This window comes from Micromesistius poutassou (genome assembly GCF_964030765.1).
Source record: "Micromesistius poutassou genome assembly, chromosome: 17".
NCBI classification, from domain to species: domain Eukaryota; kingdom Metazoa; phylum Chordata; class Actinopteri; order Gadiformes; family Gadidae; genus Micromesistius; species Micromesistius poutassou.
Window position 1 is genome coordinate 1,216,358 of NC_140287.1, and position 15,113 is coordinate 1,231,470.

The following is a 15,113-nucleotide window of genomic DNA, read 5'->3' on the forward strand; positions in this document are numbered from 1 at the left end:
CCCTAACCCTGACCAACCGAACACGTTAGCACATTAGCACACGTTAGCACAGCTGGCTTACCTTAGCTTGCACCCCAGGTAGTATGTTTTATCCCTACCCACAGCCATACACTTGCTCGTTCTGCTCCACGGACATGTTACTAACCGCCTGCCTCAGACTTAGTCCACAAATAGGCCTACCTAGTTCAGTCAGCGAGCTAATAGCAGAACTAGCCACGAACCCCCGCGCACGTGTTTCAATAGGCCTCAGTTGCGTACGCCGGTCTCGCTGTGCTGCCTCTCCAGCCATCTCAGCATACTTTTCTTTCTTAAGCTCATTGTCTACTTAAACTTTAATACTTACTGCGGACAACTGGAGCTCCTTATTTATGTCCGCGATTTCCCCGGACAGCGTGGGGAACTTCGATGGGGAGTTGTATTTCGCCATTTTCTGTAAAACATAAAACCGTAAATAAGTTCACCCACCAATGCATACTATCAACAACATTAAATACAGAGGAGAAAAGGTGACTTTCTCACACAAACATAAAGACAAATCATGGAAAACACAAATGCGTCTTACTGGTGTAGTAACGGAAGAAAGTTGTGAGTCTTTACCTGGTGTTCTGCGAGAAGTGCGTGGTCAAATCTCGCGGTACTTGGCGAATCCACATTTCGGTTACAACCATTGGCTGCCTAGACGCTAGAAATGCATATATACTGACTAGATATCATAGATGTGTATATATACGACTAGATATCATAGATGTATATATACTGACTAGATATCATAGATGTATATATACTGACTAGATATCGCATTCGGCTTCTAAACATGTGTCAACAATGCCGCCATCTTGGGGCGGCGTAACCACCCACCTGAATGAATGAACGTCGATGGGACAGACATTCATTCATTCAGGTGGGTGGTTAGGCCGCCCCAAGATGGCGGTGGCATTGAAGTATTATGTTCCACTGACGCTAGAGTTTAGTTTAGTATTTTTTATTATTATTGTGTCATGCATCAGCATGCCCAGCCCACAATGGCTTACAAGACACTATTATAAAACAGACAGACCAAAAACCAAAATTAGATGCTAAACAATACTAAGATTAACGATATAAACCATCCTGACTACAAATGCGGCCACCGTCTCAGAGCGGAAGTACTACGAGTCGCGGAGCAGCATACACAAGATGGCGGAGAAACGCGAACACAAGAGCTTGTTGACAGTGTTGTGATTGGCTTATTTGAATCCCTGTGTCGTGGTTGGCTGATGTTGTGCTGCGATTGGCTGTTGTGATTCAAATGTGTGTGACGCCAGGTAGGCTATAAAAGGATTGTCCGAACGGCAGTTGTCGCCTTCTTTGAGACTCAGAGCTTCGGAGCTGTGTTTTATTGCAAGGTTTAGAGCGATTGTGCGAAATATTTCTACACAGAGATATTTCAATCGAGAGAGTGTGCTTGATAGTTTAATACCTTTTCAGGTATTACTATCACTACTATCAGTACTACTAGTAGTATTCTATCTATCTATCTATCTATCTATCTATCTATCTATCTATCTATCTATCTATCTATCTATCTATCTATCTATCTATCTATCTATCTATCTATCTATCTATCTATCTATCTATCTATCTATCTATCTATCTATCTATCTATCTATCTATCTGGACGCGTGATCCTCCTTGGGACAGTGAGTTTATTTCTCATACTTCATTTATCATTCCATTTAAACGTGTGGTAGTAAAGATGCAAGTATGTTTCATTACAGGTTTCATTCGCTTTTTCTAATCTTATTCTGTTTATATGTCTTTAGATGCCTCGTGGCAAGTCGTACCGTCTCTCTCAGGCGGCCAAGAGGAGAGAGGCAGCCCTACGTCCCGTTGACGTGGATCTGTCGTTTGACCGTCCTGAGTTTGTTGCACGTAAGTAGGCAGTTGGATTTTTTCCATTGTCATCAAGTTCTATGTGCACAGTGAATCTTTTGAAATTGTAAATGAGGTCAATATTTGTGTAATCTAGATGAGTAATATTATTACTAATATAGTATATACTATATTTAAGCAATAGATCACGCCAGGCTGTGGTATACGCTCATTATACCACAGTTAAGGGGCGTTGTCCATCCCGACGCGCAGTGGAGGGACGGCGACCCCCTTCACTCTGGTGATTTGATGATCGACCTCATTCATGTTTTCGACTCGTTTTCGTTTGTGTGCCTCCGACATGTTTGTTAGTAAATATCCTTCTCCTCTTTTTTTATTTCTCTTGAGTCTATGTCTTATGCTACTTTTCGCGCGGGCGCGGGAACGTGCGGTGAGGTCGAGACGACGTCACTCGGTCACTCGCGCGCGCCACACACTACAGCCAATGAACTGTGAAAAAGGAAAATTACACTGTAGTGGAACGAACCATATATGTCCATGGCGGTGCCGGTGGGGCTAGCCCCACCAGGAAGTAAAATAATCTCCGTCCACTTCAACAGAGAAACACTCTGAGCATGCGCATTTCAATTTTTCAAGCCCAATACACATTACATTGGGCTGGTGGGGCTAGAGCCCCTCTTGCCCCACCGGACGAACTCAGTCGGAAGAAGCAAGCTAGGGTCGACTAAAAATGAACTAAAAGCGCCGAACTTATTATTTTACAGTACTTTCTGGGGAGATTTTTTTATTTTATATATATATATATATTTTTTTTTTAAATATAATTATTTATTATATTTTAATTTTAAAAAAAAAATTTTTTTTTCTTGTGAGAGTAGGTGGGGCCGAGCCCCACCTGCCCCTAATGACCAGTCGCCACTGACCACGCTGGCTACTAAGCTACCAACCAAAGGTGAAAAACACGAGACAACTAGTATGTAGCATGTAACAGTATCACGTTGGTTCATGACAGTACTGGACATATCTCCATGTCCCATTTTCCCATTCTGTTTAATGTAGGCATTTCCGTTATAACATGGATAGCAAGCATAACAACAAAATCGCTAATAGTCGCTAATCGCTAGTTAGCGAACATGCTAACCAGCGATCTTTACAACATGGATGATGGTTCATGACAGTACTGAACATATCTCCATGTCCCAACAACAATGACATCCATATGTTCTAGGGACTCCAGGTTGAAGATAAGCTTTAATCCACCTACCAAGTAATGCAATAGTGATCTCATCTCTTATGTTTACATTTAACACTGCAAATGTTTTTAGAACACTTTTTTGTAGCACATGTTTTTGAGCACTTTATAATTGATAATTGTTAAGTTTTCATTGTGATGTTCATTTTCATTCAGACTTATGTTTATATTTATTTGAGTTTTCCATGGTTGTGTTGACATTCCTTTTCCCTGTCTGCCTACAATCAGGGGAAGGTTAAGTTTAAAATAAAACAGTTTACGTTTGTATTTTTTTATCGATATCGACCGATATGAAACACTTATATTGTGATACAGTTTTCAGCCATATCACCCAGCCCTAGGGAGGAATGAAGGAACGAGATGGGGGCCCTCGACGAAACAACACAGCAGCAGCTTGAAGGGGACTCTCAGAGGTCACCAGAAGGCTTGAGGAGCTTCACCCCCCTGGTAAGTCCTGCAATATTCTGTCTGCACCAACCAATGCTACTTTGTGTTTAAACATATACCCACGTCATGACATGTATTAAGTTTTACACCAATTATTTCTTCAGGGACAAATGCCCAGCAACCCCGTCGGAGGCAACAGGGGAACCCAGATGCTGTAAGATTTTTATACTTTTTTTTTTACTTTGTGTATAAGAATAAGAACTCAATCTTACTGATTTATGACTGATGTTTGATCCAAGAAGGTGTAACTGAGTAACCAATCTGCACCAGAGGGTGTGCATACTCATTAACTGTTGTAAACAAGTGTGGATATTTACTTTCAATTAGTTAGTTAACTCAGACATGACCGAAGAGTTTCTCACTGTTTTTCTTGCATAAATGATAAACCCATAACTATAAATGTAATGACTTTATTTGTGGCATGAGAGATACAAGCAACAAAATGCCAAGACATGGTTAAATCAATGGTGTGCGCAGAGGGAAGTTTGCACTTAAATAGTCCGTAAGTGCCTCCCTGATCCCCTGACCAACTGCATTGTCAGGGGCGTTGTGGGCACAGACACCTGGCTGTGGTAGGTTAGGTTCTAGCACAGCGGCATCAGCTGTCCAGGTGGGATTTACACCCTCCTTCTCATCTTCACACAAGTTGCGCAACGCACAACATGTAGCAATCATATATTGAATTTAATTGAATTGAAATGTCTTTAATGTCCCCAGGGGGCAATTTGGTTCACACCAGGTAGCCAACACATACACATTCGCACAAAAATACATAAAAGCATGGAATGATAAATAAATAAAAACACATAAATACACATATATATATATATATATATAAATGCTGTGACATGGGCAGGGATGGAAGATGACCTATAGTTTGTTGAGAAACCCAACAGCTGATGGTACAAATTATCTCAGGTATCTGTTAGACCTGGCATGTTTTCGGGAGGTATACCTCCTTCCTGATGGTAGGAGGCAAAACTCGTGTGTAGTGGGTGAGTGACGTTAGCCAAAATGGCCATTGCCCTCTGTGTGGCTCTGGCCTCATACACGTACCCAATGCTGTTGAGGTCAGTGCCAATTATTTTCTGACATATGTTTACAATTTTACCCTGTCTGTTTTTGTTGATTACACTCAAATTGCCAAACCAGCAGATCATAGCAAAGGTTAAAATTGACTCAACAAAAGATGAGTAAAAAGTTTTCAGAAGTGATCTGTCAACATTAAACCCCTTTCTTAAAAACAGTCTCTGATTGGCTCTTTTACATATGTCGTTTGTATTGGTGTCAAAGTTCAATTTATCATCTAAAATGGTGCCCAAATACTTGTATTGGCTTACCACATCCAACGCTGTGTCATTAATCAAAGTTGAAGCAGTGGTGGGAGGATTGCGACGAAAGTCAATACACATCTCTTTGGTTTTAGAGATGTTGAGTTGTAAATATGAGTCCTTGCACCATGAGATAAAATTGTCCAAAACCGGGCCATGGCCCACCTCGTCATCCTGCAGAAGACTAATTTTCACAGAATCATCAGCATACTTAATATGCCTTGATTCAAACATACTCTGACAGTCATTGGTGTAGAGTACAAATACACAGGCTGTATACGGGCTGAATGTAAAATGAAAGTCACTTCACTTCATCAACTCTCTCCAGCGTGACTTCAGTCTCCCAAAGGCGATCTCGATGCTGGTCCTTGCAGAGCTAAGGTAGACGTTAAACGACTCCTGCTCAGGGGTAATGTGTGGGGAATGAGTGTACCCTTTGATCAGCCAATCCATGAGTGGATAGGCTGGATCTCCCAGAAGAAAATGGTTTATGGTGACGCCGTTGATTTCTCTTGGGCCCTGAGTGAAAAAGACAAGATGGGGTGTCAGTGAACAACTACTACAACACATTTTCAGAATATGTTGCATCTGATGGCATGTCTATGCAGTGGTAGTCTATGCATTAAGGTTTCAGGAAAAAGTACAATGCCCACTCGTGTGTGGAGGTGATACTGAATACTAACTTAAGCATGTACACTAAGACACCTGAGGTGAATAGGAGGACTTACTTTTGGTAGCAGATGTGCTTGACTAAACAACTGTGACTGCTTAAGGACGTTTGCGTCGTGAGCACTTCCAGGCACTTTGCAGCTTATGTTCCAAAACCTATAAGGAATAATAGCAGCGTTAACGTTCATAATGCACACTGTACAGAGTTTATTACACCACAAAGAAACAGTGGGTGAGGCGTAGGTAGCAAAATGTTATTTTGTTTTAAGAGGTTCAACTCACCGATACGTGTCGTCCACCACAGCTTGGAGGACATACGAAGGTCATCCTTTGTGATTGACAAAGTCTCTGTAGCCATCAGATGGTGGTAATATGGGGATGTGGGTGCCGTCGATGCAACCGATCTGGGGGATGTGGAACTTTTGTTCGAACCGGCGTGCTATGGCGATGGCTTCCTCTGCAGTGGGCATTCTGATGATGTTTTTCATGACCGATGACACCATTCCATGGCAGAACACGTACACAAACTTCTTCACAGTGGACTTGTGCACGCCAAACTGGTTTGCCACAACCCGGTACTCAGCACAACTGGCCAGTTTGTAGAGAACAATGGCAATCCTCATCGGAAGAAGTAGCGGTGTCCGAACGCTCACGTCCTCTGGCTTCAAGACTCCCGACATCAACCCACACAACTTGTCGAAGGTCCTGTGGGTCATTCGAAAGTCGTTCTTCCATTCATCGTCGGTATATTCTTTCAACACCACTTGCTCCCACCAGTCTTGGCTCCTGACCCGTATCCATATTGAACGTTGAGGCCTTCCTTGGTGTAGCAGAGAGCTTCCAGCTCTCATCAAGAAATTCTCGCTATCCAGGATCCCTTGTAGTATCAAACGCTGACTGCTCATTTCTTGTTCTATCGCCGCAACAAAAAGCTCCATTTGTTTGCTACTGTTGCCTCGTCAAATCCCTCGTACACCATCTTTGTTTGTCACCAGATAGTTTGTTGTTGCTTTCACATTGCCGTGAACCGGAAGTGGCTCTAGTACCACTTGTTGAAAGGGCTACAGCGCCACCTAGCATAGCTGAGTCAGCCAGGTCTCCGACCATTATTCCAATCTGATCCGATGTATGTATTCTCAGACAAGTGACAGCCCGGGCCCCTCGAGTGGCAACATCGTTATATGGCTTAATCCATGATAAGTCGATCTGGTCCAACCATGTAACCGCAGTCAGTGTCTCCGTGACCAAGCAATCCCCCCCCCCCCCATATCCTTCCCCCCTCCTTGCTTACCCCTTTGGTGAGCTCCGAATTAACAAACACTTTTTCCCCCTGGTCCTCTTGACACCCATATGACAAGATCTAACACCCCTCTCATTTGAGAAAATGTCTAGGCATCACACAGACATTACGACTCCAATAAGCAAACACCATATCTAGTAATAAAAAATGGACTTCCGGGTAATAAATACACACACACCGACTTCCGGTGGGGGGATACAGACAGGAAACATGCGGCCTCAGTATCCTCCTAGAAGTGGGTTATGTTAATTACTACTGCTCTCAAATCGTGTACCATCCTCCAGGTTAGTCCATCAGCCTTTCTCACTGGTAGGATCGGTGTGTTCCATTCTGAGGAGGTCCTCTCCAGCACTCCTGCTTTCATCAGGCCCGTTATTGTGTCGCTGATTCCTTCCTCTGTGTCTTCCTTGATTCTGTATTGGAATTTCCATTCCGGTTTGTGAGGGTCCTCAATTTCCACCACGATGTTGTGTTGCAGGGTGTATCCTACATCATATGGATCCTTCGCCCACACCGTCTCTGTTATGCGAGTCAGTATGTTGGTTACCTATGGGTCATCTGGTTCGTCTTTTCCTGTGTCTTATTCTTTGATCACCATCCGGTGTCTATCCACCTTCTTCCAGCATTTGGGCTTTGGGAAAGGTATTGGTTGCCTGTGCTCTCTTTACCATCTGAGTTGTTTGGGTAGGTGGTCAGTTCTGACTAGGAGGGAGACATGGGGGGCACTCTCCGGTCCCAGCCAGTTCTAATTCTAATTCTCTCGGGTTCTAGGAATATATCTCCACATACTAGGTCTTCCAGCTTCCCAATCTTGGCCGTACCATGGTTTGTCGTAGGGCAGATACTGCTCGTGGGTGATGTGCAGTGTAGTGGGTCTATCAGCTCATCCATATCTTCCATCCTTCATATGTACCAGTCCCGGGATTGTCTGTGCCGCTCCTGTCAGTTCCTGCCAGTATATGGTGGTATCTTTGTGAGTTTCCGGTCTTGGGTCATCTATCAACTTGAACATGTGTGCTTCACCCGGGGCCGGGCTGATGGGGTGGTATAGGGTGATCGCAGGCCAATGTAATTTCCAGGGAACCCATTAGGTCCCTGCCTAATAGGTTGATGGGGCATGCTGGGGCGAAGAGGAATGAATGAGATCCCCTCTGTTCCAATATATCAAAGTCCAGGGGTGTTGTGAACAGTTGTTCCATGGGTTTCCCAGAGAAGGAGTTGTATTTTCAAATCATTGTATTCATCGCCCTTTTCCATCTGTTTCTTGTTCGAGTTGGAAGTGGTAAACAAGGTGTTCCACCCAATCCTCCCATGGTTCAGTGGACACGATACCACTGTTCTCAGCCCCTTTTGGACCCCGGGTTGCAGTCCCTGCTTGAATATCTGGATCGCTAGTTTGCTGTCGCGTGGGTGGCAGTCATTACTGTCCAACCACATTTCTTCGGCCCTTTGTAAGTACCGATAGATGGTTTCTCCGGGTTTGATGGTGAGGCCGGAGATTCCCACCTTGTTTGTGTTGGCTGGGAAGAGTTCCCTGAGGCACTTCCAGAATAGGTTTGGGTATGTGTCGAAGGAGGTTCTGTCAGATAGGTTATCAGTCCGGGTCAATCTCTCCAGTCCGATAGATTGTCTGGTGCCGTGCGCCCTGCCGATGATGACCCCGTATATCCCCTAGGGCCAGGACATCTCCAGATGTCTATCTCAAACTTCCTGATCCAGGGTGGCCATTTCCCGGTGGCCCCATGGTGTGTAGGCATTTCTTCCCGCTGCGTCTGTCAGCAGGGGCGCCATAAAGTCCTCTGCTTCGTATGGGGGTGACGAGGCTCGCTCTGGCTGATCTGGAGGCCACTGGTGCGGTCCCGGTCTGGGGGTTGGACTGGGAGGGGGTCCTAGGGTCAGGGGCAGGTGCCGTTGGCTGGGGTGATTTAGAGTTGTTGGAACCAGGGGACCGAGTCTTCTTGACCTGGTCACCATGGACTGGTGTGTCCCCTCGGGTGGGGGCAGTTCGTTGTATCCGGAGCCGTGTCGGGAGGCTGGTGATCGCCCCCTCTCCTGGCTTCCCCGGTAGCTGTCCTCCCCGGTAGCTGTCCTCCCAGGTAGCTGTCCTCCCAGTCATCTCTGGGTGCTTCCTCTTCCTTGTCGTGCCAGGTGCGGTACATTGATTCACATTGGGTCTGACTTTGGTAGTCTAATCTTGGTTCCGGTCCGGTGTCTCCTCTCAGGGTGTGGTGTTCTGTATCTGTCCTGCTCCATTTCTCCTTCCCTTCCCTCGTATCTTCGGGCCTCCATCATGAACTCTTTCTTGATGCGGCCTATTACCCGGTTCCCCTGAGGTTCTTCTTCTGTATCACGGTACCTCTCTCTGTACCGGGTTCTTCTTCTGTATCACGGTACATCTCTCTGTAACGGGTTCTTCTTCTGTATCCCGGTTCCTCTCTCTGTACCGGGTTCTTCTTCTGTATCACGGTACCTCTCTCTGTAACGGGTTCTTCTTCTGTATCCCGGTTCCTCTCTCTGTTCCGTGGTTTTTCATCTCCTCCCCTCGGTGTGGATCCGAGGTTCCTTTATCGCTATTGTCGAGTCTTCTCCGTCTGGTTTTATGATCCATGGCATACTACCGGATTCAGTGTTATCCATCTTGCTTGTTCCAGTGCTTAAGGAGAAAGCTGGGAGAGTAAGTTGCATGGATAATTATAGGCCAATAGCGCTAGCTATTGTGGAAAGAATCCTACTTGATAGAGAAACTGGGTATCTTTCTTCCTGTGACAATCGGTTGGTTTTAAACCAGAGCATGGGACAGACATGTGTATATATGCACTCAAGGAAATAGTGAACCTGTACAGGGCCAAAAACTCATCTGTGTGTGCTTATGTGCTTTATTGATGCCTCCAAAGCATTTGATAGAGTTAACCACAGGAAACTATTCATGAAGCTAACACAAAGGGGCGTGCCTGGGTATATTGTACGGGTTCTAATCTACTGGTATGCTCAGCAGAAGATGCAGATTAAATGGGGAGGTAGTATATCAGCCCCCTTTGGAGTTGGCAATGGCGTTAGGCAGGGAGGAATCTTGTCTCCAATTTTATTCAACTTGTACGTCAATGAATTGTCCATGCAATTGAGAGCCTGTAACACAGGGTGTATGACTGGTGAAATGTTGGTGAACCACCTTATGTATGCAGATGATTTGGTCATTATTAGCCCAAGTAGTGCTGAACTACAGCAACTCCTTAATATCTGCACTGAGTATGGATTAAACCATGACATTAAATACAATGCTAGCAAGAGTGCTGTTTTAATATGTAGTAGTGGTGGCTCGTTCGCGAACGAATCAGTTCGAACGAACGACTCTTTAAAAAGAACGAACCGAACTGATTCGCCGCTCTCGTTCGTCTCGTTCATTCTCCAAGACTCGACTCCCAGCTCCACCCACTAGTCGCTGACTCGCAAGTCGTCGTTCGTTCAGAGTGTGTTTAGCGGTGAAGAGTTATTTTTAATGTTGTGTTGATTGTTGACCATTTGCACCATTGCACGATCGTGATTCGTTTGAGAATGAGAACGAGGGAGGAGCCGAGTCTGACCGACTCAGTGACTGAGAATCATGATTCACTCAAAAATCTAGCATGCAGAGGCTGAAAGTTGCGTACAATGATGCTATGCACATCCTTTTAAAAATACCCAGAGGGGGCAGTGCCAGCCAGATTGTTTGTCACTGCAGGAGTGAGCACATTCCATGCACTTTTAAGAAATCTTATGTTTAAATTTACGAAATGATTGGAGGAATCTCGGAATAGTATCATTGTGGTACTTGTAAATCCCACTCTGAGCTGTGCTCGTTATAGCTCCAGCCTGAGGGTGCACTGGCTGAAATGTTTGTATATGAACTGACTTTTTATATTTAGGGACCGAGCAGAACCTGCAAGGTCCCTATTGTTTTTGCTTCGACCAAAATTCTCGCATTATTTTTCACTGTCTCCGACTGCATTTTCCCCCCAACATATACGAAAACTCATTTTTATTTGGCACATTTGTGGGGACTGCTGTAAAATTTTATATTCTATGAGTCAAATTCAGGTTGGCCCAAAGGTGGTGCTATACCAACTGTTCAAAAGTGAAAACTTTGCACAAGCATATCTTGTAACCGGTTTGACCTACACTCATGAAACTTTGGTCACACATGCACATCCTCATGCTGAACAAATTTGGCTCAAGTTACCTACCACTTCTGGGTGGTCAGATTTTCCGCCATTTTGAATTTAGTTAAAAACAGTAAATTGCCTACTAAGGATCCCACATTTTTTGACTTTGACAAAAATACTTTGGCACATACCATCTATGGCCCATTATCTTCAATCTGATATAAGGATTAGTCTGTACACTAAAGTTTAACGCACCCATGACCCATTGAGTTCTAAAAGCGGTGTGGTTTAAAACGGCAAAATAGTTAATTGCTCATATCAACATCAAGTTGGACTCTAATGATGTTGACCCCAAAACAAAATTTGTTGAGAATCAAATTCTGAACAAGATGAAGTCAACATATTTTCAAATGGGGCATGGCATCGAAATGGGCATGGCCTGTCACTAAAATCGCCACAGTGCATAGACGGAATGTTTGATTTGAGCGGGACCGACAAAGTGGCCGTTGAGGACCAAAGTTCCAACTGCTCAAGTAAAATGAAGTCGATTGGCAAAACAACATGGCCGCCATAGGCTAAAAATCGTCAAATTTTTACAAACTTCCACTCTGAGGAGACTAATAGTTATGACTATGAAATTCACAGGACACGTGTAGACTGGTGCCTCTAGCTCACATACCAAAAATAGTGTTTGTCATGTTTGTAGCGCCCCCTACAGGATCTTTAAAAAGCAACCCCTGCACCACGTTTCACCAATATGTATGAAACTCGGTAGGCACGTACAACGTGCCAATACCTACAGAAAAGCCTCTTGGACCCATGCCCCGAAACCCACCGGAAGTCGGCTATTTGCATTTTTTAATTTTCACTCTCTGCGGCAATTTTCACTTTTTCGCCTTGTATTTGAACAAACTCCTCCTAGGGAATTTATCGGATCTGCTTAAAAATTGGTCAGTACAGGCAAGAAATGGTTCTCAACCAACGCCTTATAACATTTGACTGTACGTTGAAGGGCGTGTCCGTGGTGTGCCGTCAAAGTTGACAGTTTTGAATTCCTTGGTCTTGTATTAGCTTTTTTCGCCTTTTATTTGAACAAACTCCTCCTAGGGAATTTATCGGATCTGCTTAAAATTGTTCAGTACAGTCAAAAAATGGTGCTCAACCAACGCCGTGTTATTTGTGACTGTACGTTGAAGGGCGTGTCCGTGACGTGCCGTCAAATTTGGCCATTTTTTATGGAATTTCACTTTTTCGCCTTGTATTTGAACAAACTCCTCCTAGGGAATTTATCGGATCTGCTTAAAAATTGTTCAGTACAGTCAAAAAATGGTGCTGAACTAACAGCGTGCTATTTGTGACTGTATGTAGAAGGGCGTGTCTGTGGCGTGCTGTCAAAGTTGGCCATTTTGGGTCTTTTTCGCCTTGTATTTCAACAAACTCCTCCTATTGGTCAGCGCACATGTTACAACGGCACGTGACGCGGCCGCAAGCCGTGCGAGGTCCCGTTCATCACTGCTCGCAGTTTTAATTTTTGTAGTTTTAATTTTTCTCAGTCAGCGGGCAACCTACCGGGTTAATGCCCTCCTCCCAGCCAATCAGAATCAAGCATTCTTAAATTAAGTAGAATAACAAGCTGTAATATCCTCACATAGCCACAAGGGAGCAGGAACGAGCACATATAATAGCCAGCTGTATTAACTGCACATAGCCACAAGGTGTCAGCACCAGCACACATAATGAACTAGGAGGCGGGCGCTCAACACCATGGCCAATCCAATGGTGTTGAGCCAAAGTTATACGTCATAGAGGCCATGCCTGCCAAGTACCAAGGAGAGAGCACAAGCCAGATCAGATCAGAAACTCTCTAGGCTGCATATCGATCAGATATCCAGCTAAGCGTCTCTCCACGCATGTCTATACAATTACCCTCCTTATGCTTCATAGATATTAGGCCAGAATCTTTACCAAATAAAGTGAGTTAAAAGCGATCCTGTTTCAGTGACCTTTTCTGAAAGAACACGACAAAGCCCACTATAAATATTAAAACATGGTGAACCATGTGTCCTGTATCAAAGCTACATGTGACATGACATTTGCAGCAAAAAAACGTGTAAAAATGGTTTGGTATTCAGTGAGATTTCATTAATTAAATGCACCAGTCAAACATTACACTGAGTGGAGCGGTCAACCGGTCCAAGATGGAGGCCCTACGGCTCGTCAGCGCCAGTAGGCAGTAGCGGTCGATGTGGCGTCTACTCTTTATAACAGCCGTTTCTCAATACCAAGTATGCAAACTTTGGACTCGCGGACTTGGAAGTGCGAACTTGGCAAGTACAAACTTCCAAGGACGGGAGTACGGAACAGCAGCGGACTGGATGTCGTCACCACCTCAGCTCTGTTAACTGTGGCCTCATGTAGGCATACTGAACAATATGAACACATGATGTAAATCAAAACCCCAGCCTCTTTCATTTTAAAATAGTATGTCAATATTTTGAATGATTATAAATGAAAAGATATGTGTCGTGTGTATAAGCCAGAGATGTTCACAAGTCTTTTGCAAGTCAAGTCTGAAGTCTTTGGTCACGAGTCCAAGTCAAGTCATATGTCTCTTCTGGTTGTAATCAGCCTTCTGTCATCTGCTGCTATCCGGTCTACTAAGAATACTGCACAGCTATATCTAAGAAATTCAAAGCATTTACTGTATTATTATCACTCCTTTATCTATTAGCATACAGTATCAGTACTGATTCGTTTTAATTTGTTATTTGATCACTTTAAACAGGCTATTGCAATGCAATATGAAGAAAACACAATGAATGCTTTCCATGGTAAAAACCTTTCCATGGTAAAAAAAAATCAGACAGTATAACTATATATATTTCTACGGTTAACGTTAGCCAGTAGATGGTGGCAACGTAACGTTAGATGATTAACGTTACCCAACCTTTATTATTTTTTTTATATGTCAACGCCACTCAATGCAAACAAGTGCGACAAGCAAACTAACATTCACTCACCTATTCAAATATTCAGTTACAAAGCTAGTCGCGAGCTAAGTGAACGTTACACAGCTGATGCTGAGATAACCGTCCATATGCGCTAATGTGACTGACCTATCCGGGTGAGTTTTCAGGTGCCTCATAAAATTTGATGTGGTGGATCCAGCATCCTTTATTTGGGTACTGCAGACTTTGCAGTCAGCGCTCCTCTTGTTGGTGCCGTCTTGTTTGTTTTTATAACCAAATTTAATTACAAATGGTACAGCAGCAGCTGCAGGTGTGTCGCCAGTCGCCATGGTCGTCTTCCGAGGTACTAGTGTGTGGGGCCGCGAGGCGCGCACCCAATGCGTAATATGGTTACCATGGTTACCATGAAAAAAAGGAAGGAATCACATTAAGCTCGTCAGACGTTTCAGAGTTTCCTCAATATTAATGCGCCAAAAAAGAAAACATAATGATTGTTCACGAGTCCCAAAACACAAGTCCAAGTCAAGTCTGAAGTCTCTGTGTGTGCGACTTGGGTCCGAGTTGCAAACTTGAGTCCCCATCTCTGGTATGAGCTATACACACGAGAGAGTAGGCTATTGATATAAGAATTACGAATGAGCAAGAAAATACACAGATTACAATAGACACACACACACACACACGATCGGATGGATCCGACCGGGATTTCCATTGCCGTTGAGATGGGTTTCCTCTATCAGCGACTTATACAATATAAACAAATGATATGAAACAAAACCCAAGCCTCCCAATTTTAAAATAGTATGCAGGCCCGCTGCTAAGCTTTTGGAGGCCCTAAGCATAATTTGTCATAAATTGGTCAGGGAGGCCCTCCCCCACTACATGTCATCATAGTATAACCCTGTATATAGTATAGTTTTCTTTTACATTTTTTGTTACTTTTTTAATGTACTAGGGTTAGTCACAAGCTAAAAAAAATTACAGGACTGCGGACAATTATGAACAAAACATTAATTTATTATGTGCAAGGGCAGCCCCAATAACTTATTACAAAGTTAATACTCTCATTAAAGAGAGAGAGAGAGCTCATTGTGGGACTGGTTTGTAGTGGCTGTAACTCTGCATGGGGCTGAA